General features: G+C 46.8%; 1 pseudogene; it reads right to left on the bottom strand.

Moving 5' to 3' along the window:
- Nucleotides 1-315: 315 nt before the first annotated feature.
- LOC143956757 (uncharacterized) overlaps nucleotides 316-23,670 on the bottom strand; it is a 381,180-nt pseudogene continuing 357,825 nt past the window's right edge.

The following is a 23,670-nucleotide window of genomic DNA, read 5'->3' as shown; positions in this document are numbered from 1 at the left end:
GTTATTTCATTACGATGGGACTACATTCAGGCTAGTAGCCAATAGCTTTGATGTAGGAATTTGATCTGAGCATGCGTGGCACTTGGTCCGATCAAAATTCTCTACACATGATCGGAGTATGTCCGATCAGACCAGTTGGTCGGAAAATATTTCCAACAAGTTGAAAAATTGGGTCCGACGGATATTCCGACGGAATCAGTCCGATGCATACCACACACAGTCTGATTATCCGACAACACGGTCCGATAGGATACATTCCGACGGATTCTCCGACCGTGTGTACAAGGGCTAACAGCTTTGTGACATTCAGAGCATTCAAATGTTTTTTTCTCCAATGTGAATCCTCTGATGTTTGCTAAGGTTTGACTTCTGTGTAAAAACTTTGCCACATTCAGAACACCGAAATGGCTTGTCTCCAGTGTGAACCATCTGGTGTCTGGTAAGATCTGACTTTACCGTAAAAGCTTTATCACATTCAGAACACTGATATGGCTTCTCTCCAGTGTGACCCATCTGGTGTCTGATAAGCTCTGACTTTACTATAAAAGCTTTGTCACATTCAGAACACGGATATGGCTTCTCTCCAGTGTGAATCCTCTGGTGTATGATAAGATTTGACTTCTCTGTAAAAGCTTTGTCACATTCTGAACATGGATATGGCTTCTCCCCAGTGTGACCTATCTGGTGTAAGAAAAGGGTTTTCTTATGTATAAAAAATTTGCCACATTCAGAACATTGATATAGATTCTTTCCAGTGTGGACCCTCTGGTGTGTTTTAAGATTTGACTTCCGGGTAAAAGCTTTGTCACATTCAGAACACTGATGCGGTTTCTCTCCAGTGTGAACTACCTGGTGTCTGATAAGAACTACCTTCTCTTTAAAAGCGCTGTCACATTCAGAACACTGATATGGCTTCTCTCCAGTGTGAATCCTCTGGTGTGTGATAAAACCTGACTTCTGCCTAAAAGCTTTGTCACATTCTGAACACTGATATGGCTTCTCTCCAGTGTGGACCATCTCATGTCTGATAAGGTTTTCCCTTTGTGTAAACGTTTAAAAAATGACAGGCAGGGGGGACGTGGCTTGGCGGAGCTCGATGGCGGACGTGTAATCTGTGAGCTCCGGCACCTCAGGACACGAAGCATTGCATTGGCAGGTATTATTGCTCCCCCACCGACCCCAGAGATGGGCACAGCCTCCTGCACATCCTCGGCATCCCGTTCCCGCTCCCCGAGGGAACATTCAGCCGGACAAACGCAGGGAAACATCCCGGAGATGTTTCGCTCTCAGCGAGGGAACATGGCGCCTTCCCGCCATAGCGCATCGCAGGCCTCAGACATGAGATCCTCACCACATACCGACATCATACTGACGGAAACCGTCACAGTCAGTAACCCCATGGGCAATGGTAGTAGCGACTACCGTGCACAGAGTGCACTGCCTTCCCAGCAAAACATCAGTTTGCTGGATCTCAGAACGATCGCCACTGACATTAAAGACACCTTGTCAGCAGCCATTGCTGAGCTCCAGGTAGAAATTAGAGCCCTGACTGACTGGGTGCACACGGTTGAGAAAACTACTGCACAGCATGATATATACATTCGTAAGACTACCTGGAAACTTGATGGTCACACATTACAACTCAGGGACATGCAGAGGCACATGGAAGACTTGGACAACAGGGGCAGACGACACAACCTGAGAATCAGAGGCTTCCCGGAATCCGATGATGGTGAACATGTCCCCTCAGCGATTACATCCATCTTCAATACTGTGTTGGACAGACCCCCACAAACTGCGGTAGATTTTGAGAGGATCCATCGCGCTCTGTGTCCTAAAGGCCGCGATACAGATCAGCTGAGGGATGTCGTCTGCTGCCTGGTCAACTACCGTCTCAAGGAGGACATTTTGAAAGCAGCCAGATCCCGGCCCCAGTTATCCTATGAGTCTGCACCCATACAGATTTTTCAGGACCTCTCGGGCATCACCCTTCAACACCGCAGAGATCTACGCCCCTTGCTGGAGGCGCTGAAAATCCATGGTATCCTGTATAAATGGAAATTTCTCTTCTGCCTCACTGCCTCTCATCAAGGTCGCACACACTACCTCAAAGTTCCCGAAGATCTTCCGAATTTCTGCACTACATTGAATGTGCCCCTGATGGAAGTCCCAAACTGGTACGCCAACTTCCGCCCCATGGCCTACAAATCAATCTCATGCCACATGGAACCCATGGACACTCATGAGGTCCACTATCGCAGACGGAGATCCCCATCCGGATATAGAGGACAACGCCCGCCGGACACCATCCGCAGGGACCACAGCCCGTCATCTTCTCCTCGCTCACGGAGGGCTCAGATCCCCAGTATCCAAATGATCGATAAGGTCAGTTTACCTGCTCGATGCTCGCTTTTACATCTGAGTATGCCTCTGTTGTCATCTATTCACATGTTCTACAATGTTTCCTTGTGCGGAACGGCTCCGCAATATGTTACATTTACCACAGAGTTTTTGTTGGTGACTTTCCGTTTGGTTAACCTTTGATTGATCGCTCATACTTGACCTGTTGTCGAGTCATCCGTCCCGCCAGGACTCTACATCATTCCTGCTGATCGGGAAGCAATTGCTTTATAGCTCAGACTTATCCTCCCCTGCCTTAAGACTCACCATTTTGTTCTAATCTCTGCTGACATCCACCTCTGGCAGATGGCCTTTAAAACCAAATCACTGCAACACCGTTTCACTAGTTCCAGCACTGCCTGATGACCATGAAATACAGGACATCATCCAGCTGTCCAGAAGCACACAGCTGCACCTATTTGGCTTTCTGCGTCTATTCAATACAGCCGACACCTCTGACCTTGACATGGTTTTTGCAGAGACTTCTTCCAGCTTACGTAACCTACAGAAGACCTTTGCCCCTCTCAGCTTACAGTAGAGGACCCCATCCCACTTACACGTGCAGACGATGCTTTTCTGATGAAATTACTCTAGCGCATTGCCTTGCCCATACGATGCCTGTTCTCCTGGAATCTTAATGGGTAACAAGCTTCTAATTGGATTGCATCGAGTCTGATACCGTCTCACACATATGTACTCTTCGTTCCGGTGGATAAGTATGATACATAGGGCGATTGCCATATATTGCCTCACTTGTTTGAGATGCTGCCGTTATCTATATCCTGCACTGTCTAGTATGCTAACTAATATTATATCTCTTAGATTACTTATCTTTCAATCTGTGTCTGCATAACATGATGCAGCCATGTTTATATAGTGGATAGAAAGCTGCCACCCTTACTGTGATATTGATGCGGCTATATTGTTATTGCTTAGTTTGGGAGCCCTGTGCTTCATAGTTTTTTCGTTATGTGTTAAGACTGTTTGCCTTTTACGTTTAACTGCTAGGATTGCCACTGTTCACATTCTTTTTCATGCTAGTAATGTCTTGTTTAAGCTTACCCCTTTCGGATTACTGGCACGTAAACATTGTCCTGGGGGGCCGCACACTCACCATCACTTAGGTACTCTTTCTCGCCAAACCTCACGCCCTCATCGGGCTTCACCCTTGTCAACCCCAAAGAGGGGTGGTGTTTATCCACTCCACATCTCACGAATTTTCACACCACTAGAGAACATGGTAAACACCCCTTCTCCCCTTCTCCCATTAGTCCCGTTTACTGGGAGACTCCTATTGTTTTTGCTCAATTGTAACCCTCCTTTTTCCCTGTTCCCTAACCCACCCTTGGTCACCTCCATTTCCCCCACTGCCGATCATGGCTCCTTCTACCCCCCCTACACCTCGTCCCCGACCCCATGTTGATTTGATTAATACTACAAAATTTTACTCCATCAACGCTCGTGGCCTGAATACACCCGAAAAAAGATCCCAATTACTACATACTATACACCAATCGAGAGCACATATTGCCATGATACAGGAAACCCACTTCCGGACGGATACCGTCCCGAAACTACATAACTCCCATTACCCCATTGCATACCATGCAACAAATGATGAGGCAAAATCTAAAGGGGTCTCTATCCTCATATCAAGGCATTGCCCCATCAATATCTCTGAGGTCCAAAAAGACCGAAAGGTCGTTTTCTCTTTCTTAAGGGCCATGTCCACAACCGACCGATCACAATTGCCAACCTATATGCCCCGAACGCCCAACAAGTACCTTTCTTCCGTGAAACTATTTCCAAACTGATAGCCTTCCACCAGGGACTTCTGGTCCTTGGAGGAGATTTTAATGTCCCTCTGTCACCCTCAATTGACACGTCCAACGGTTCATCTAGCCTTACGTACAGGGCACTCAAAGACATTAAATCACAATTATGTCTGCTAGCTCTCCATGACACCTGGCGTACATTACACCCGACTGATCGGGATTACACATACTACTCCCCTCCCCATAAGAAATATTCGAGATTGGACCACTTTTTTCTCTCACAGGATGATTTCCACAGCCTACAAAAGGCCACAATTGAGCCTGCATTGATATCCGATCACAGCCCGATTACTATGGTCCTCCATTTGCTGCAAACACCCTCCCGATCTCCTGTTTGGAGATTAGACGATTCATTGTTAACTGATATCGCGAACAAAGCTTCTGTCACAGAATGTCTTATTTTAAAGACAATGGGTCTGCCGAAATTTCTAAGGGATCCATATGGGCAGCTCACAAATGTGTCATTTGGGGGTTGTTTATCTCCCTGAAAGCGAACCGCAAAAAATTATGCAAAGCTCATATGGACTCCTTATACAAACGTATTCACTTTCTGGAGCAAGCTCACAAACGCACACTAGCAGAAACCCACCTGCCTGAGCTTATACAAACTAGACAGGAGCTGTTGGAAGAATTGCAGAAAACCATTAAGCACAAATTTATTCTGACGCAAAAGCTTTTTTATGAATATGGCAATAAAGCTGGCAAAATGCTCGTGAGAGCCCTCTAGAAAAGGAAAATGCAACGCACCATTCATAAAATTTCCACGCCCACCGGAGACTCCATTATTGATTCGGACATGATAGCACAACATTTTGCCGACTATTTTCAAGCATTTTACAATTTGCCTCCACACTCCCCGACAGCTGCCGACCCCAATAGACAATCACTTATACAGAATTTCCTTGCTACATACTCTCCACCCCCCTTAGACCCCGAGGACCGATCTTTACTAGATGCCCCAATTACATCCACTGAAACCCTACTAGCCCTTAAACAACTCAAGGCAGGTAAAAGCCCTGGCCCTGATGGCTTATCAGCTGCTTATTACAAGGCCTTTTCGGACGTACTCATGCCCCACTTCTTGGAAACCTTTAATGATCTCCCCACATCTAACAGGTCTAATATAGATATTCTGGAAGCTCATGTCACTCTTATACCAAAGCCCGGCAAAGACGCCTCTCAAATCCCCAATTACCGCCCCATCTCATTATTGAACGTGGACCTCAAATTATATGCCAAAATTATAGCAAATCGCGTATCTCCCCTGCTCACGACTTTAATTTCCACTGACCAAGTAGACTTTGTACCTGGCCGTGAAGCCAGAGATAACACCATAAAAGCGTTAAACATCCATCATTGGCTAACCTCTACAAAAACGACAGGATTCTTTCTCTCATTGGACGCGGAGAAGGCGTTCGACAGAGTGGCGTGGGATTATATGGTTGCTGTCCTGACCCACTTGGGATTCCCACCACGTTTGCTTCAAATGATTATGCTTTTGTATTCCACCCCCACAGCCAAAATAAGAGTAAACGGCTGCCTGTCGAACGCCTTCTCCATCGCTAATGGTACCCGTCAAGGTTGCCCCCTCTCCCCAATTATTTTTATCTTGACGCTAGAACCCCTCCTCCGAATGTTACGAGGTAACACGGACATTAAAGGGATTGAGATCAAAGACAGAACCTATAAACTGGCCGCTTACGCGGATGACATATTACTTTTTCTATCAGACCCCGTTACAACTATCCCTAATTTGCTTAGCGACTTGACCTTCTTTCACACTATTTCCAATCTGAAAATTAACTTTGAAAAATCCAGGGCCTTAAACATAACTACACCCGAACCAGTTATATCCCAATGCAAACTCAACTTCCCTTTTCAATGGGAACGTAACGCCCTGTTATACCTGGGCATCCGTATCCCCACTGATCTATCAACTTTATACGACCACAACTTTAGCCCAACACTCCTGAAAATAAAGGATGACTTACTAAATTGGCATAAGAATTCCTTTTCTTGGTTCGGAAGAATAGCCATTGTCAAAATGACCATACTCCCTAAATTGTTATACTTATTCCAAGCTATTCCCATCACCCTCCCGAAAATCTTTTTCCAGACTTACAAAAAAATGTGTAGAGACTTCATATGGTCCCACAGGTCCCCAAGATTAAGCTGTGCTAAACTTGTTCTCCCCAAGCCTAGAGGGGGCCTAGGTTTGCCCGACCTCCACACATATAACCATGCCACGTTGCTTACCAGAAACGTTGACTGGCATGTCCACCATAAAGAAAAGGCCTGGATCCAATTAGAACAAGATATGACCCACTTATCCTTGATGAACCTCCCGTGGATATCCACACAAGCTATTCCTGACTCATGCAAGAATCATCCCCTAATAAACTCTTCTCTACAAGCACTACGATGGACATATCGCTCACTTAACCTCACACCGCCGCACGGTCCCATGACCCCAATTTCGAACAATCCAGATTTCCCCCCCGACCTTACCAGATGTGATCTCCAAAAACCACTCACTCAATACCGTGCTCATCAATTTTTTGAACAAGGAAACCTATTATCACATTCAGCTATGATTATCAAATTTCCCGAACTCCGAATACCCTTCTTCAAATTTTTGCAACTCCGGCACTTTTTCAACTCGTGCAACCCACCCTCCAGGTGGTTTAAACAACTTACCCCATTCGAAACCTTATGTATCAGTGACACGCCGCAAAAACATCTGATAGCCAACATAGTACCCCTTTTAAACTTAGACGCAGCCACACGCTCACCGACTCTACTGAGATGGGATACTGATCTCCTGACCACTTTGACTGAAGGAGATTGGTCTCAGATTTATGCTCACATGCATAAAGGCACTGTTAATGTTTCGGTACAAGAAAACAGATATAAACTTTGCTCACGTTGGTATCGCACCCTAGATAAAGTACATAAATTGTTCCCTGATGTCCCACCCACATGCTGGAGATGTGGTGCCGATTTCGGATCCTTTCTACACATCTGGTGGGATTGTCCCCTACTCCAACCGTTCTGGAAAGAGATCCACGACAAAATAGTACAGATAACGACGTACCCGCTGGTCTTCTCTCCAGCTCAATATTTGTTGCATCACACACCTATAGCGCAACGCACTTATCACAAATCACTTCCCTTACACCTGATAAACTCAGCCACGTTATGCATTCCCAGACATTGGAAATCTTCCACGCCTCCCACTTTAGAAGAATGGTACCACCAAGTCGACAGGACAGCAGAAATGGAGAGGCTTATTCACCAAGCCCAAGACAGACACACCAAATCCTCGGCTATTTGGGCATGTTGGCTTCATTTCCGCTCCTCCACACGGTCTACTACTCCTTCGCCCCACCTTCCCTGATATACCATGGTACACTTAAGCCTCTAAGATAAAGACACTATGCCTCCCTATACACGACTTAGGCCCATTGTCACCCTTAAGCTCCTCCAATCAGCTGGTTAACTCTTTACCCCCATACATCACCTGGTGGTGACCCTTCCCTGAAAGCTTCTCTACCCCCAGTTAAGTCTCTCGATTTTTACCACCTTACTGTTCCACCCATGATCTCCTTCTTATGGAACAGCTCTCTGCCCCGGAGCGGCTAAAATTACACATCACGGTTTCTACTCATAATCCTTTCTTGCCATACAGGCTTTGGACAGGCCGCTACTAATCAAACGACCGCCACCAGTACCCTTCCCTACCCCCGTTGATTGCTTTTCTCAACTTTGGGTTCACTGGTTGCTCCCCCCCACTCACAGATTGCTCCCCAAAGGGGTGAGTGGTTGGGGAACAACCTCCCTAAAAGAAAAACAAATCCTGCATAAGAGACATGCTCTTGAGTTGCTATTTATATACCTCCCCTTATATGATTGAACTTTGACCTGCTTATGTCTACCTAGCTATAAGCTATTGTGCATGTTTTTTCTGTTGTTCTTTCATATTTTGGATGACTACTAGACCATTGCACTTTTTATTTCTACCACCTTACTGTTGGACTGTGCTGTATTCTGTATTTGGTTATATGCATATCTGCATTATCTCAATAAAAATATTTGAAACAAAAATGACAGGCAGAGGAAGAGGCAGGCCCTTCTGCAGAGGTGGTAGGGGTAGGGGTAGGGCAGGAGCAACAGGCTTGAGGCAAAGTGGCAAATTGCAGAAGGTGTGTTCGATTACGTCAAAGGATGACGTAATTGAGTCGTATTCTGCCATAGCCGCACTATTCAAGATCCCCAAGTCAATACATTATGCTCATCTGCAAACGAAATCAAGTAGTCTTTACACTAGTTAACCTTTTATTTCCCCCGAATATTAAACAAAGAAAATTCCTTACTCCGCTGTTTGCCAAAGTTATGGAAGTGATGCAAGACACCTTTATTATTGGCGGAGACTTTAATACAATCCTGCACCCAAATATGGACTCCACTGCTACCACCAGAAGACCTGCTCAATCCATTGCTCCTTTACTACATAAATATGAATTATATGATGTATGGCGCTCCACGGATCCGAGAAGGACTTCACCTTTTTGTCTGCAGCACACTCTTCCTACTCACACATAGACCATTTCTTCATGATAAAAGGGTCTCTGCAAAATGTTCTGCGTGTGGACATTTTCTTGGTCAGATCACGCTCCAATCACGCTAGAACTTGACGTTAAACTTCGTAACTCCCCCCCTCCTTGTGGAGACTGAACACCTCACTTTTGGAGGACAAGAAATTATACCAAAAGATTGTGCAGGAACATCACAACTTTTTTGTGTATAAAAAACACTCCTGAAATCAACAGATTTACCCTGCGGAATGCCTATAAAGCATATATGAGGGGGGGTATTACTCAAAATGGCTTCATCTGTGAGGAGACAGAGGAGGCGACAGATCGAAGACATGCTGCACTCTATCACCCTAAAAAGAAAAAGAGAATAAATCCAATCCAAACCCTTGCCTCACACAAGATATCATTCGAGATAGGCAACAATTAAGAGCTCTGCTCCTTTACAAACACAAAACCCATCCCAAATACCTTAAAGCCAAGTATTATGGCCTCCACAATAAAGCAGGAGCCTGGCTGGCTAAAAGAGTAAAAGCGAAACAGCTTAAGCAAAAAATGAATTCTATTACTCACCCTAGGTCTAATGCCGCGTAGACACGACTGGACTTTGACGGACTTTCGGCTGAGTTCCGACAGACTTTCCGAAAAGAATGGACTTGGCCGCACACAAGCACACCAAAGTCCAATGGATTTGAACGTGATGACATACAACCTGACTAGAATAAGGAAGTTCATAGCCAATAGCTGCCCTAGCGTTGGTTTTCGTCCATTGGACTAGAATACAGACAAACTGATTTTTCGACCGGACTCGAGTCCGTCCGAAAGATTTGAAACATGTTTTATTTCTAGGTCCATGGGACTTTTGGGAAAAAAAAGTCCACTGGAGTCCATACATGATCGTAATATCTGACGGATTCATTCCATCGAAAAGTCCGGTCTTGTGTACGCGGCATAGGAATATCCTATTTAACCCACAGGACATAGCCAACGCCTTTGCAGACTATTACCAGTCCCTTTATGACCTCCATAGCGATGACTCTTATTGCAACCCTCCCCTGAGCTCATTAGCACCCTTTTGAATAGAATCAAACTTCCCAACCTCAATGGATGACCAACTTCAGTCCATCTCCCAACCTTTCATAACTCAAGAAATCTGCTCAGTCATCAAAACAAAAAACTACCCAATCACAAATCCCTGGGAGGGGATGGCTTCTTAAACGAATACTATAAATATCTCTCCACTGAAACTGCCCCATATCTGTGGTCCATCTTTAATATCTCCTCCTCCTCTGATTTATTCCTACCGGAAACCATAAGAGATATACTTGTAACTATACCAAAACCCAACAATGACCCCACCTTCCTTGCAAACTACAGGCCCATATCTCTTCTGAACACAGATGTTTAGATATTTGCCAAACTTTTAGCACTCAGACTACAAAAAAAAATCTTACCATGTCTTGTTCCCCCCTGATCAAGTTGGATTTGTCCCAAGCCGTCAGGCACCAGACGGGACTGTAGTGATATATTATCGTGGGTAGATAATTAATTAGTAGTTATTAGAATGATGATGTAAGTACTCTTCCGCAGCAACCAGGCATGTACTGGCCATTGGAACTACAGGGAGTTTCCCGGTGGGCCGATGGCTCAGTGGGCCACTCTGATGCAAGGGGGCTGGTGATGGGACACTCTGATGTAAGGGGGCTGCTAATGAGACACTCTGATGTAAGGGGGCTGCTAATGAGACACTCTGATGTAAGGGGGCTGGTGATGGGACACTCTGATGTAAGGGGGCTGCTAATGAGACACTCTGATGTAAGGGGGTGCTGATGGGACACTCTGATGTAAGGGAGCGCTGATGGGACACTCTGATGTAAGGGGGCGCTGATGGGACACTCTGATGTAAGGGAGCTCTGATGGGACACTCTGATGTAAGGGGGCGCTGATGGGACACTCTGATGTAAGGGCGCTGATGGGACACTCTGATATAAGGGAGCTGATGGGACACTCTGATGTAAGGGGGCACTGATGAGACAATCTGATGTAAGGGGGCGCTGATGAGACACTCTGATGTAAGGGGTGCTGATGGGACACTCTGATGTAAGGGGGCGCTGATGAGACACTCTGATGTAAGGGGGTGCTGATGGGACACTCTGATGTAAGGGAGCGCTGATGGAACACTCTGATCTAAGGGAGTGCTGATGGGACACTCTGATGTAAGGGGGCTGGTGATGGGAAACTCTGATGTAAGGGGACGCTGATGGGACACTCTGATGTAAGGGGGCGCTGATGGGACACTCTGATGTAAGGGCGCTGATGGGACACTCTGATGTAAGGGCGCTGATGGGACACTCTGATGTAAGGGAGCGCTGATGGGACACTCTGATGTAAGGGGGCGCTGATGGGACACTCTGATGTAAGGGCGCTGATGGGACACTCTGATGTAAGGGCGCTGATGGGACACTCTGATGTAAGGGGGCACTGATGAGACAATCTGATGTAAGGGGGCGCTGATGAGACACTCTGATGTAAGGGGTGCTGATGGGACACTCTGATGTAAGGGGGTGCTGATGGGACACTCTGATGTAAGGGAGCGCTGATGGGACACTCTGATCTAAGGGAGTGCTGATGGGACACTCTGATGTAAGGGGGCTGGTGATGGGACACTCTGATGTAAGGGGGCGCTGATGGGACACTCTGATGTAAGGGGGCGCTGATGGGACACTCTGATGTAAGGGGGCGCTGATGGGACACTCTGATGTAAGGGCGCTGATGGGACACTCTGATGTAAGGGCGCTGATGGGACACTCTGATGTAAGGGCGCTGATGGGACACTCTGATGTAAGGGGGCGCTGATGAGACACTCTGATGTAAGGGGGCGCTGATGAGACACTCTGATGTAAGGGGTGCTGATGGGACACTCTGATGTAAGGGGGCGCTGATGAGACACTCTGATGTAAGGGGTGCTGATGGGACATTCTGATGTAAGGGGGCTGCTCAGGGGACACTCTGATGTAAGGGGGTGCCAATGAGACACTCTGATGTAAGGGGACGCTGATGAGACACTCTGATGTAAGGGGACGCTGATGAGACACTCTGATGTAAGGGGCTGCTGATGGGACACTCAAAATGTAAGTGGGCTGGTCTGGATGAAGTCCAGGGCCAAATTTCTTTCCCAGTCCAGCCCTGGCAGCAACCGGATTCTTCCATAGAGATGCACTTTATTGACTTCCAACACAGAACAAAGTCTTGCAACAGATGACAAAATCCAACAGAGTAAATATGACAAGGAATACTAACCTTCAGAGTCCCATGTTTTCTAGACCTGTGTCTTCATAATCACACAGACTGAACGCGAGGTTATATTCATCTGCGGTCACAAACTGCCCTAATTTGCATTCTTGCATATTAACATTGACATAGCCCAGAGTCACTATCTGTCCCCTTTGATATGTGTAATTAGATTAACAGATATCACCTTAACACCCTTTTGTTGTGTAGAATGGACTTGGGCTGGAATGCCTATATCCCTAATTAGTGATGGACGAACGTTTCGCCCGGCGGTCGTTTCGCGGCGAATTTCCGACTTTCGCCGTCCGCGGGTTCGAACGCCTTTTTCCGTCGTTCGCCCCAGCGGACTTACGTGTTTAATGTATACAAGAACTTTAACCTTTCGTGACACGTTTATCATGTGTTACAGGACAACCAATTGAGACATGACAGCTCATGGACACTTGGACATTCCCCCTAACCTATAAATACACCCGATCCGGTGGCCATTTTACATTCTTTCTTCTGTCACTGTAGGGAAAGGATCCTGTGTGGAGTAGGGACAGAGAAAACGCTAGCTATTTGGTACACAAAAGTTCTTTTCAGGACTGGTATAGGTGTTAGGTCAGCAGCCTGAGTTTCTTTTGTCAGTTTAGATAAAGGGACAGAGCGCTGTATGCTGCTATTTTAGGGACAGCTCAGCCAGATTAGTCTTTCTTCATCATCATCATCATCATCATCATTAGCTGTTACTATCAGGTCCACAAAAGAGCTATTCCAGCTAATCGTTCCAGCCTACTCTTTTTTGCCAATTTGTATAGGGACAGGCAGGAAGCAGTGTGTCAGGCAGTGAGGATAATTTTAAAGACTTGCTGTTACTATTAGTTCCACAAAGGTTCTTTTCAGGACTGGTATCAGTGGTACGGTAATAGGCTTGTACACGTATAATATTCTTTCTTCCAAATATAGAAAGAATATTATACTTGACTGCTGCCCTTCTGCTGCAGTCTGCTAATCATTCACAACTCACTTGTTCCACAAAGCTCTTTATCAGGACTGGTAACTTGGTCTGTCTAGGGTGCTACGGTACATAGGCTTGGGTGCGGTACAGTCTGCTGTTCTGTAAGGACCGCTATCGGTCCACAATACATAGGGTTGCCGTGCACTACTGCTGACCGCTGCCCTATACTGCAGCAGTCCTTCAGCGGTATAGGGACTGACGCACAGTCTGCTAAACACTAATACACAACCTGCTTGGTCCACAAAAGTTCTTATAAGGACTGGTAACTTGGTATAGGGTGCTACGGTACATAGGCCTGAGTGCAGTACAGTCTGCTGTTCTGTAAGGACTGCTATCGGTCCACAATACATAGGGTTGCCGTGCACTACTGCTGACCGCTGCCCTATACTGCAGCAGTCCTTCAGCGGTATAGGGACTGACGCACAGTCTGCTAAACACTAACACACAACCTGCTTGGTCCACAAAAGTTTTTATAAGGACTGGTAACTTGGTATAGGGTGCTACGGTACATAGGCCTGAGTGCAGTACAGTCTGCTGTTCTGTAAGGACTGCTATCGGTCCACAATACATAGGGTTGCCGTGCACTACTGCTGACCGCTGCCCTATACTGCAGCAGTCCTTCAGCGGTATAGGGACTGACGCACAGTCTGCTAAACACTAATACACAACCTGCTTGGTCCACAAAAGTTCTTATAAGGACTGGTAACTTGGTATAGGGTGCTACGGTACATAGGCCTGAGTGCGTTACAGTCTGCTGTTCTGTAAGGACCGCTATCGGTCCACAATACATAGGGTTGACGTGCACTACTGCTGACCGCTGCCCTATACTGCAGCAGTCCTTCAGCGGTATAGGGACTGACGCACAGTCTGCTAAACACTAACACACAACCTGCTTGGTCCACAAAAGTTTTTATAAGGACTGGTAACTTGGTATAGGGTGCTACGGTACATAGGCCTGAGTGCAGTACAGTCTGCTGTTCTGTAAGGACTGCTATCGGTCCACAATACATAGGGTTGACGTGCACTACTGCTGACCGCTGCCCTATACTGCAGCAGTCCTTCAGCGGTATAGGGACTGACGCACAGTCTGCTAAACACTAACACACAACCTGCTTGGTCCACAAAAGTTTTTATAAGGACTGGTAACTTGGTATAGGGTGCTACGGTACATAGGCCTGAGTGCAGTACAGTCTGCTGTTCTGTAAGGACCGCTATCGGTCCACAATACATAGGGTTGACGTGCACTACTGCTGACCGCTGCCCTATACTGCAGCAGTCCTTCAGCGGTATAGGGACTAAGAGTTTTGTCACAGGGTGATTTAAAAAATGACAGGCAGAGGAAGAGGCAGGCCCTTCCGCAGGGGTGGTAGGGGTAGGGCAGGAGCAACAGCCTTGAGCCAAAGTGGGAAGTTGCAGAAGGTGCGTTCAATTACTTTAAAGGACGCACCAGACTTGGTTGAGTGGCTCACTCAGCCTTATTCTTCTGCACCCTCCTCATCCTCTCGATCTGCACCCTCTTCTTCACTCTCTGCTATGTGCACCCCCAAAGACACTACCACCAACAACACCACCACCACCACATACCTTCCGCTTGAGTGCAAATGGGGGCCTTCATGCTCCAGTGTTTTAATAGGGACCCCCGTATAAAAAGCATGAGGGTCAAGGACCAGTACTGGGTGGCAACGTACTTAGATCCCCGGTACAAACACAAAATGGCGGAAATGTTACCGCCGTCGCAGAGGGCTGTCAGAATGCAGCACTTCCAGGCCTTGCTTCGAGAAATGCTGCATTCTGCTTTTGCGTGCGCTGGCAGAGGAGCAATTCCCACTCCCAGAGAAGGATTTGCGGGTACCAATCCAACAGCGCCTGCAAGAAGAGGCCGGTTTGAAGATGTGTTGGTGACTTCGGATATGAGGTCATTCTTTCAGCCGACCCATCGACAGGTGTCATCCGGATCCAGCATCAGGGAACGCCTAGACCGTCAGGTGTCCGACTACATTGGGTTAACGGCCGATGTGGACGCTCTGAGGAGTGATGAACCCCTAGACTACTGGGTGGGCAGGCTTGACCTCTGGCCAGAGCTTGCCCAATTTGCAATCGAACTGTTGGCTTGCCCCTCATCCAGTGTCCTGTCCGAAAGGACGTTCAGCGCAGCAGGGGGGATTGTGACCGATAAGCGTACTCGCCTAGCTCACGACAGTGTTAACTACCTCACATTTCTAAAAATGAATGAGGCATGGATCTCGGAGGAATTCAACACATGTGATCAGTAGACCATGTATATGTCTATAAACAATTTTTGGAATCAAGCACACAGACCTTCTTAATTCATTTGGCTCACTTCCCTGACCCAAAAAAGCACACCGTACTATATGCCCCTACCCTCCTCTTTGAAGAGGTTGAGCGGTGTCATATTTCTACTGGGGCTGCTTATTATGAGGGGTTCCCACCATCCCTGTGCTGTGCTGACTTCCTCCTGGGGGTTCTTATTATGAGGGGCTCCCACCATCCCTGTGCTGTGCTGACTTCCTCCTGGGGGTTCTTATTATGAGGGGATCACACCATCCCTGTGCTGTGCTGACTTCCTCCTGGGGCTGCTTACGGTGCTGCTGTCAGCGCTGTATGTCACGGAGCTGCTGTCAGCGCTGTATGTCACGGAGCTGCTGTCAGCGCTGTATGTCACGGAGCTGCTGTCAGCGCTGTATGTCACGGAGCTGCTGTCAGCGCTGTATGTCACGGAGCTGCTGTCAGCGCTGTATGTCACGGAGCTGCTGTCAGCGCTGTATGTCACGGAGCTGCTGTCAGCGCTGTATGTCACGGAGCTGCTGTCAGCGCTGTATGTCACGGTGCTGCTGTCAGCGCTGTATGTCACGGAGCTGCTGTCAGCGCTGTATGTCACGGAGCTGCTGTCAGTGCTGTATGTCACGGAGCTGCTGTCAGCGCTGTATGTCACGGAGCTGCTGTCAGCGCTGTATGTCACGGAGCTGCTGTCAGCGCTGTATGTCACGGAGCTGCTGTCAGCGCTGTATGTCACGGAGCTGCTGTCAGCGCTGTATGTCACGGAGCTGCTGTCAGCGCTGTATGTCACGGAGCTGCTGTCAGCGCTGTATGTCACGGTGCTGCTGTCAGCGCTGTATGTCACGGAGCTGCTGTCAGCGCTGTATGTCACGGAGCTGCTGTCAGCGCTGTATGTCACGGAGCTGCTGTCAGCGCTGTATGTCACGGAGCTGCTGTCAGCGCTGTATGTCACGGAGCTGCTGTCAGCGCTGTATGTCACGGTGCTGATGTCAGTGCTCTGTATTACGGTGCTGCTGTCAGTGCTCTGTATCTCCTGCACCCTCTTGTTTGCCTACCCTGGTCCCTGACCTTCCCTCTCCTCCATTGCCTTCATTAGCTCCATAGTCCTGAATTGTCAGAACAATTTCCCAAATAAAAAAAAAATGCTTGTAGTTATCGATCCCAAATTCACCTCATACATGTATTATGCTATTGTCCAGGTGGTGGGACTACGTGCTACCCCCTAATAATTACCCCGTGGCCGCAAATTCGACCTAAAGGTTTGCGAAATTCGCCTCCCATTGAAGTCAATGGAGCCCGCGGCGAACGGTCGTTTTCGCGAACGTTTGTGTCCGTTCGCGTTTCGCGTTCGCGAAACGTCCCGTCGGAAGTTCGTCCATCACTATCCCTAATCTGTATTCTTGCATATTAACATCAAGTCCCCTTTGATATGTTAAAATTGAGTTGGCTTCAGTTGACAAGTCAACCATTGTCAACTGAAATCTGACCTGGTCAATCTTGTACTGTATGTGTATGTATTATAATAATAATAATAATAATAATATAAAATCCCACATAAATCGACCAACATATTACAACAGGGACCAGATGTCTCATTAATTTAATCTCTCAGGCTGGGACCTCTGACACCTTCTCTGCTCCTCTCCTTGGATGCGGGGTAGGTGTTCGATAGGGTCCACTGGGGATACCTCAAGATAGTGCTTAGCTCACTTGGAATTACAGGATGGATACAAAAGGCCATACTATCCCTCTAATCCACTCCCTCAGCCACTGTTCTCATCTCTTGGAATCACTTCCAAACCCATACACATAACAAACGGAAAGAGGCAAGGATGCCCCCTATCGCCTATTATTTTCACACTGCTTAAAGAACCACTAGCGGAGAGCTTCTGAGCCCACCCCAACATCACAGGCCTCACAATAGCTGGCACCGAACACAAAATAAGCCTCTTTGTGGATGATGTCACGCTAATGCTTTCTGACCCCGAGACATCGCTACCTGAGATGCAAAAACTACTAGTAGAATTTAGTGCCATGTCCTACTATAAATTAAATTCCACCAAATCCCAAATCTTAGGAGTAAACATCCCAACTTCCTTGCAAGCTCTTTTAACAAAGTGGTTTCCCTTTGTTTGGTCCCCTCACTCCTTGACATTTTTAGGAATTCATCTGACTCCACATACCTCACAGCTCTATAGACATAACTTCAGGCCCTTCCTGGAATCTCTACTCCAACAACTTTCCCACCTGAAGACACACAAACTATCAACAGCAGGCAGCATAGCAACCTTGAAAATGTGGATCTTCCCTAAACTCCTTTAGCTGTTCCATACCCTAATAATATCATTACCGCAGACTCTCTTTTCCTCCGCCCAAAAACTTTTCAATCAATACATATGGAACTGCAAACCCCCAGATGCTCCCTTAACATTATGATGAGATATAGAAGCAATGGAGGGATGGGGATGCCAAACATTATGGCCTATTATAAAGCACGTGTCTTAGATCAAATGTGATACTGGTGGAACCTCTCCAAACATAAAACGTGGGCCTCCATAGAATTCACTGCAGTCCCACATAAAGAACTCATTGCTATTAAATTGGGAGCTCCACTCCCAAACTCTGACATCCCAACGGTGCAGATCACCTTCAAGTTGTGGTTGTAGTCCCCCCTTACCCCTTATAGCCTCACCTAAAGGTCCATTCTCAAAAATTCCTACCCCGCTATCCAACACTTTATACCCTGCATTGGCATCCACATATGGCAGACTAGAGGTCTTACTCTCCTGAGAGACCTATATCAAGGTGCATCTCTTCAAACCTTTGAATATATATTCACTTGGTTTAACCTCCCATGGTCAGCACAATTTAACTACCCATGAAGCCGCTCTTTCCTTCATAAACACCCATTACCTCTATGTCTGGAAACCCCAGTGTCAATACATACCTTATTGCACTAATCTACACCCCTACTAAGGGGCATCTCCTTATTTTACAACATGCCCAAGACTCCTTCTCCAAGACCACTACCATTACCAAATGGGAAGAAAAATTGGGGAACACTTTCCCAGATACCTGTTGGATGAAAGCTCTCTCCACCACTTACACCTCATCCAGATGTGTAACCCACTGGGAACACTTCCAAAAAGTAGTACATTCTTCGTACCTAACCCCATTCAAACTTTCCAAGTTCTACCCATCCCAAACGGCCCAGTGCTGTAGAAATTGCAGAGAATCCGGTACCCTATACCATATACTATGGTCTTGTATATCGATTAAGTCATTCTGGAATAAGATCTTTTCCATATTATTAGATATATGTGGCCAACACATAGCTCCTAACCCAGAATTAGTTATCCTACACCTGAATATTCATACATTCCACCCTAAACTCTGAGTAGTGAACATACAACTTTTATTTGTGAGCAAAAATCACAATTACAAGACATTGGAACTTTTCCACTCCACCTTTCCTAGTGATCCCATTCTCACTCTAAATCATCAGTGTGAGATGGAAAAATTACTGGTGATCACAACCCTGACTAGCACAACATTTAGAGATAAATGGGGATCTCTGGTTATCAAACCCCCAAATGTACAGTTAAAGTTTGAATATGTTTATACTGTGGTGGATGATGACTGGCTTGTCTTGTCTTGTCTTATCCTTACCATACACACCCATACTCCCCCTCCCCCTCCCTTCCTCGGCAGGCTTATCTTGCCGACTCACGCCAAGCAACAGATTAACTTACCCCCTGTATATGTACACTGTTGTTACATATTGCGGATTACACCCTTTTATGAATGTGTACCTATTGAGGTAGCACCATCTGAGATGTTCCATAAGACGCAACCCTAAACCTGGGTTGGCTATGTTGCTAACCCCCCCCCATGACACAGTTTTGCTCCCAAGGGGGTGTCCGTATGACTAATAATGTTGTTAATTCCTACTAAATTCTGGTTAATTTGACTCTTCTTTGGCATGGCACCCATACTAGTAATCCTTCAATGATAGTTCTACTGTATGCAGAGTGTACTAATGCAATTATCTCTTTGTATCCTTCTGTATGAAAACTCAATAAAAATTATTAAAATTAAAACTGCTTCTCCTCCAATCTCAATGCATGGCCCCGTGTCCCCTTATGCCCCGTACACGCGATCGGAAATTCGGCCAGCAAAAGACTCATGAGAGCTTTTGGTTGGAAAATGAGACCGAGAGTACACTCCATTGGACTTTTGCTGGTGGAATTCCAGCCAGCAAAAGTTAGAGAGCTTTTTTTCTCAATTTTTCGGTCGGAAAAAGTTCAGAGTGGAAATTTCGATCGTCTGTAGCAATTCCAACACGCAAAATTCCTACCCATGCTCGGAAATAATTTGACGCATGCTCGGAAGCATTGAACTTCATTTTCTCAGCTCGTCGTAGTGTTGTACGCCACCATGTTCATAACGGTCGAAAGTTCAGTGAACTTTTATGTGACCCGCGTGTATGCAAGGCAAGCTTGAGCGGAATTACGCTCATGTGTACGCGACATTACACTCCTTGAGACTGAATAGTTTTTTTTTCCTGTGCTGGCATCCCCATTGAGGTATTTGTAAATCGCTATCATAATTATCCTCTCAAGCGTCGTTTCTCCAGCGAGAAGAAATTTTGTGTTTGCGGTCGTTGCTCGTAATTGAGGTCCTCCAGTCCCCTTATTAGTTGTGTTGCCCTTCTTTGGAATCTCTCCAGTTCCAGCTCATCCCTACAGAGGACTGGTGACCAGAACTGGACAGAATACTCCAGATGTGAAAATTGATGTGAAAATGGACTAAATTTCATTACTTCACCCCTAAATCACATATCTGTGGCTGCCTGTGTCCTAGAACCCAGTGAGCATGTGCAGTGAAGTGTTATTGGTTGCTCGGATGCAGGCACTTGCGCCACTTACATTCCAGCAACCGATGCAGAGCATAATTGGTTGCTAGGACAGTGGTGGCTGCCAGCATCCTAGTCACCAAACTGGAAGCTGTCATTTACCCGCAGTAGAGATATCACCACTAAATGAATGAGTTCTGGCTGCAGCAGAGGCTTCATGGGTGGGAGATCAGAATGGACAAACTGGTCAATACATCAACCTTCTAAAAACGTAGAGGATGTAAAAGGAAGAGCAGACCTCCCAGATCTGAGCCATAGAAACCTGATGATGAAAAGTCCAGGAAGTGATCACTACTCTAGTGGTGTGGGCTGTGATGGGAGGAGGAGGAACTTTATCACACAACTCATAGACCTGATATAAATACAAAATAATTACTGCTCTAAGGTAATGACTTAAACAGCTGTCTCCACAATCCCACACGGTGCCGGCTCTGTTTGCAACAGGAACTGAAGTAGAAAAGATGTAGCTGGATAGCCGCACTCCAAATTATTCAACTTTATTTCAAAAATGTAATTAAAATCACAGCATCTAGGCTGATAAACAGACTAACTGCACAGCCGCTGACATGTTTCACACCGAACACGGTGCTTAGTCATGACTAAGCACCGTGTTCGATGTGAAACATGTCAGCGGCTGTGTAGTTAGTCTGTTTATCAGCCTAGATGCTGTGATTTTAATTACATTTTTGAAATAAAGTTGAATAATTCGGAGTGCGGCTATCCAGCTACATCTTTTCTAACTCATAGACCTGAAAAAATTATCTGTTGAATCCACTTAGGAATAGTGGATATAAGAGATCTACTCGGGGTGAACTAGTGCCAGACACAGGGGGGAGGGGGGAGGGGAATGCAATCTCTTCATTAAGGTGAAAATCAGAGACCAGTTTGGGTAAAAAAGGAGATCCTTGGTCTGAAAATAACAACCTTGTGACCTTATAATCAAAGTGATGTCCACAACTAAGATCACCTTATGGGATAACAACGTCATGAATATGACCCAAGTAGGTGCAGAATGTGAGTCTTTGTAACTCCAACAATACTAACTCTGAAAAAATAAAACAGATTACGGGCCGAGAGCTGAAACCTTGTCTGAGCCGACCTTAAAGAAGACTTTCATTAATGAGAAACGACCTCAACTGTGGGGGCAATAAACACTCTGGTCAGGACTATGTCATGTACAACGGTCAGCACTATTGTAATGCACAGCACAATATATAGAGTAGAGCGGTCAGCATTATTGTAATATACAACACAATATATAGAGTAGAAGGGTCAGCACTATTGTAATGTACAACACAATATATAGAGTAGAGCGGTCAGCACTATTGTAATGTACAACACAATATATAGAGTAGAGCGGTCAGCACTATTGTAATGTACAACACAATATTTAGAGTAGAGGTGTCAGCACAATATTATAGTCATAGTGCCCCTTATACTGCTGGTCAGGGGGGGGGGGGCAAATGATTTGGGTCTGTGGTCAGCGGGATGAAAACAATGTTCAGCCATAGTGGTCAGTGGGAGGAGAAATGTCCTCTCTCTGTTGTTACAGACTATGGTATCGGGGTACAGGGATGTGGGGGGTCAGACAGCACATGGGGTATCACCTTCTGTTGTAAATCTACAGAAATCAGATTGTCAGGAGAACCCCAAGTTCCCAGCCCAGACAGGGGAACAGCCAGATACATATGGGCTGTTTGTCAGGAGAAAAAACGGGCAACATTCAGCCCGTGTGTATGTCGGTCTGGCCAGCTTCTGCCGGACTAGCAAAACATAAAAACCAGCTTTTGACCAAATCCAGATCAGAGCTCTCCACTAATAGCTGAGAGTGCTGATCGGAGTGTTCTGGTGGGGGTGGTGGGGGGGGGGGTCCCCAGAACACAACATCTCAATGGGGAAGATCTCTGTATTAATCTCACATGGTTAGTACAGCGGCTCCGACCGGAGCTGACCATTTTTTTCCCCTTCAACTTTCCTTCAGATTGACCAAAACCACATAATATGAGGTCATACTCAAACACTTCCAGTGTGTATGCTGTCAGACTGGCCCTTACACTACGCAGGTAAAGGTTATCTAAAGGACATTGAACAAGAAAGTTGTATAATGTGTGGCCAGCTTAATGGTTGGGGATCAGTCTAGTAATCAGCACAGACTTCTGGGGTTCCTCAGACTCCCCTACAAGATAGAATCCTTGTGTTACTCCCTCTTCCCACTATCCATGTACACCCCACACATTATACGGGGGCAGGGAGGGGACAGGGTCGAAGTTGGGTAATTGGGATAGAATGAGAACAAGGGGGCATTGAAGGGACAGAGAGGTGGACAAAGGAAGCTGTGGAGGAACAGAGGGGTTAAAAAAGGGGCAGTGGGGGATATAGGGGTGGACAAGGGGCAGAGGGGGACTAAGGGGTGGATAGGGGGGCAGTGGGAGACAGAGGGATGGACAGGTGAGCAGTGGGGGGACAGAGGGGTGGACATGGTCAGTGGGAAGACAGGGGGGCAGAGGGGTGGACAGGGGAGCAGTAAGATGAATTGGGAGAGGAATACCTGGCTGATGGTGTCCTGGTCTGGAGGTTGATGTGAAGCTCCTCTGATGAGTCTTCTATGGTTGGGGTCCTCTCGGATGGTCCCTCTTGGCTCCTCTGATGAGTCTTCTATGGTTGGGGTCCTCTCGGATGGTCCCTCTTGGCTCCTCTGATGAGTCTTCTATGGTTGGGGTCCTCTCGGATGGTCCCTCTTGGCTCCTCTGATGAGTCTTCTATGGTTGGGGTCCTCTCGGATGGTCCCTCTTGGCTCCTCTGATGAGTCTTCTATGGTTGGGGTCCTCTCGGATGGTCCCTCTTGGCTCCTCTGATGAGTCTTCTATGGTTGGGGTCCTCTCGGATGGTCCCTCTTGGCTCCTCTGATGAGTCTTCTATGGTTGGGGTCCTCTCGGATGGTCCCTCTTGGCTCCTCTGATGAGTCTTCTATGGTTGGGGTTCTCTCGGATGGTCCCTCTTGGCTCCTCTGATGAGTCTTCTATGGTTGGGGTCCTCTCGGATGGTCCCTCTTGGCTCCTCTGATGAGTCTTCTATGGTTGGGGTCCTCTCGGATGGTCCCTCTTGGCTCCTCTGATGAGTCTTCTATGGTCAGATGATGTCTGACTCTTCCCAGCACGGTGACTGGGTATGAAGGTGAAAATCTCTCCCAACTCTTGGCTTCCTCCTGCTCACAAGTCTCCACAATCAGGGGAAAGTTCTCCTCTGTGTCCCCGATGGAAGATGGAGGCTTCTTGTCTTGGCTGAGAGGTGTGAGGGACGTTCTTTGTCTGCACTACGGATGTGGGAAGACTCCAATCA

The sequence above is a fragment of the Lithobates pipiens genome, unplaced genomic scaffold, assembly GCF_037356315.1.
Source record: "Lithobates pipiens isolate NorthernLeopardFrog02 unplaced genomic scaffold, aLitPip1_a1.2 Scaffold_41, whole genome shotgun sequence".
NCBI lineage: Eukaryota > Metazoa > Chordata > Amphibia > Anura > Ranidae > Lithobates > Lithobates pipiens.
This window is presented reverse-complemented; position numbering and strand designations above follow the sequence as displayed.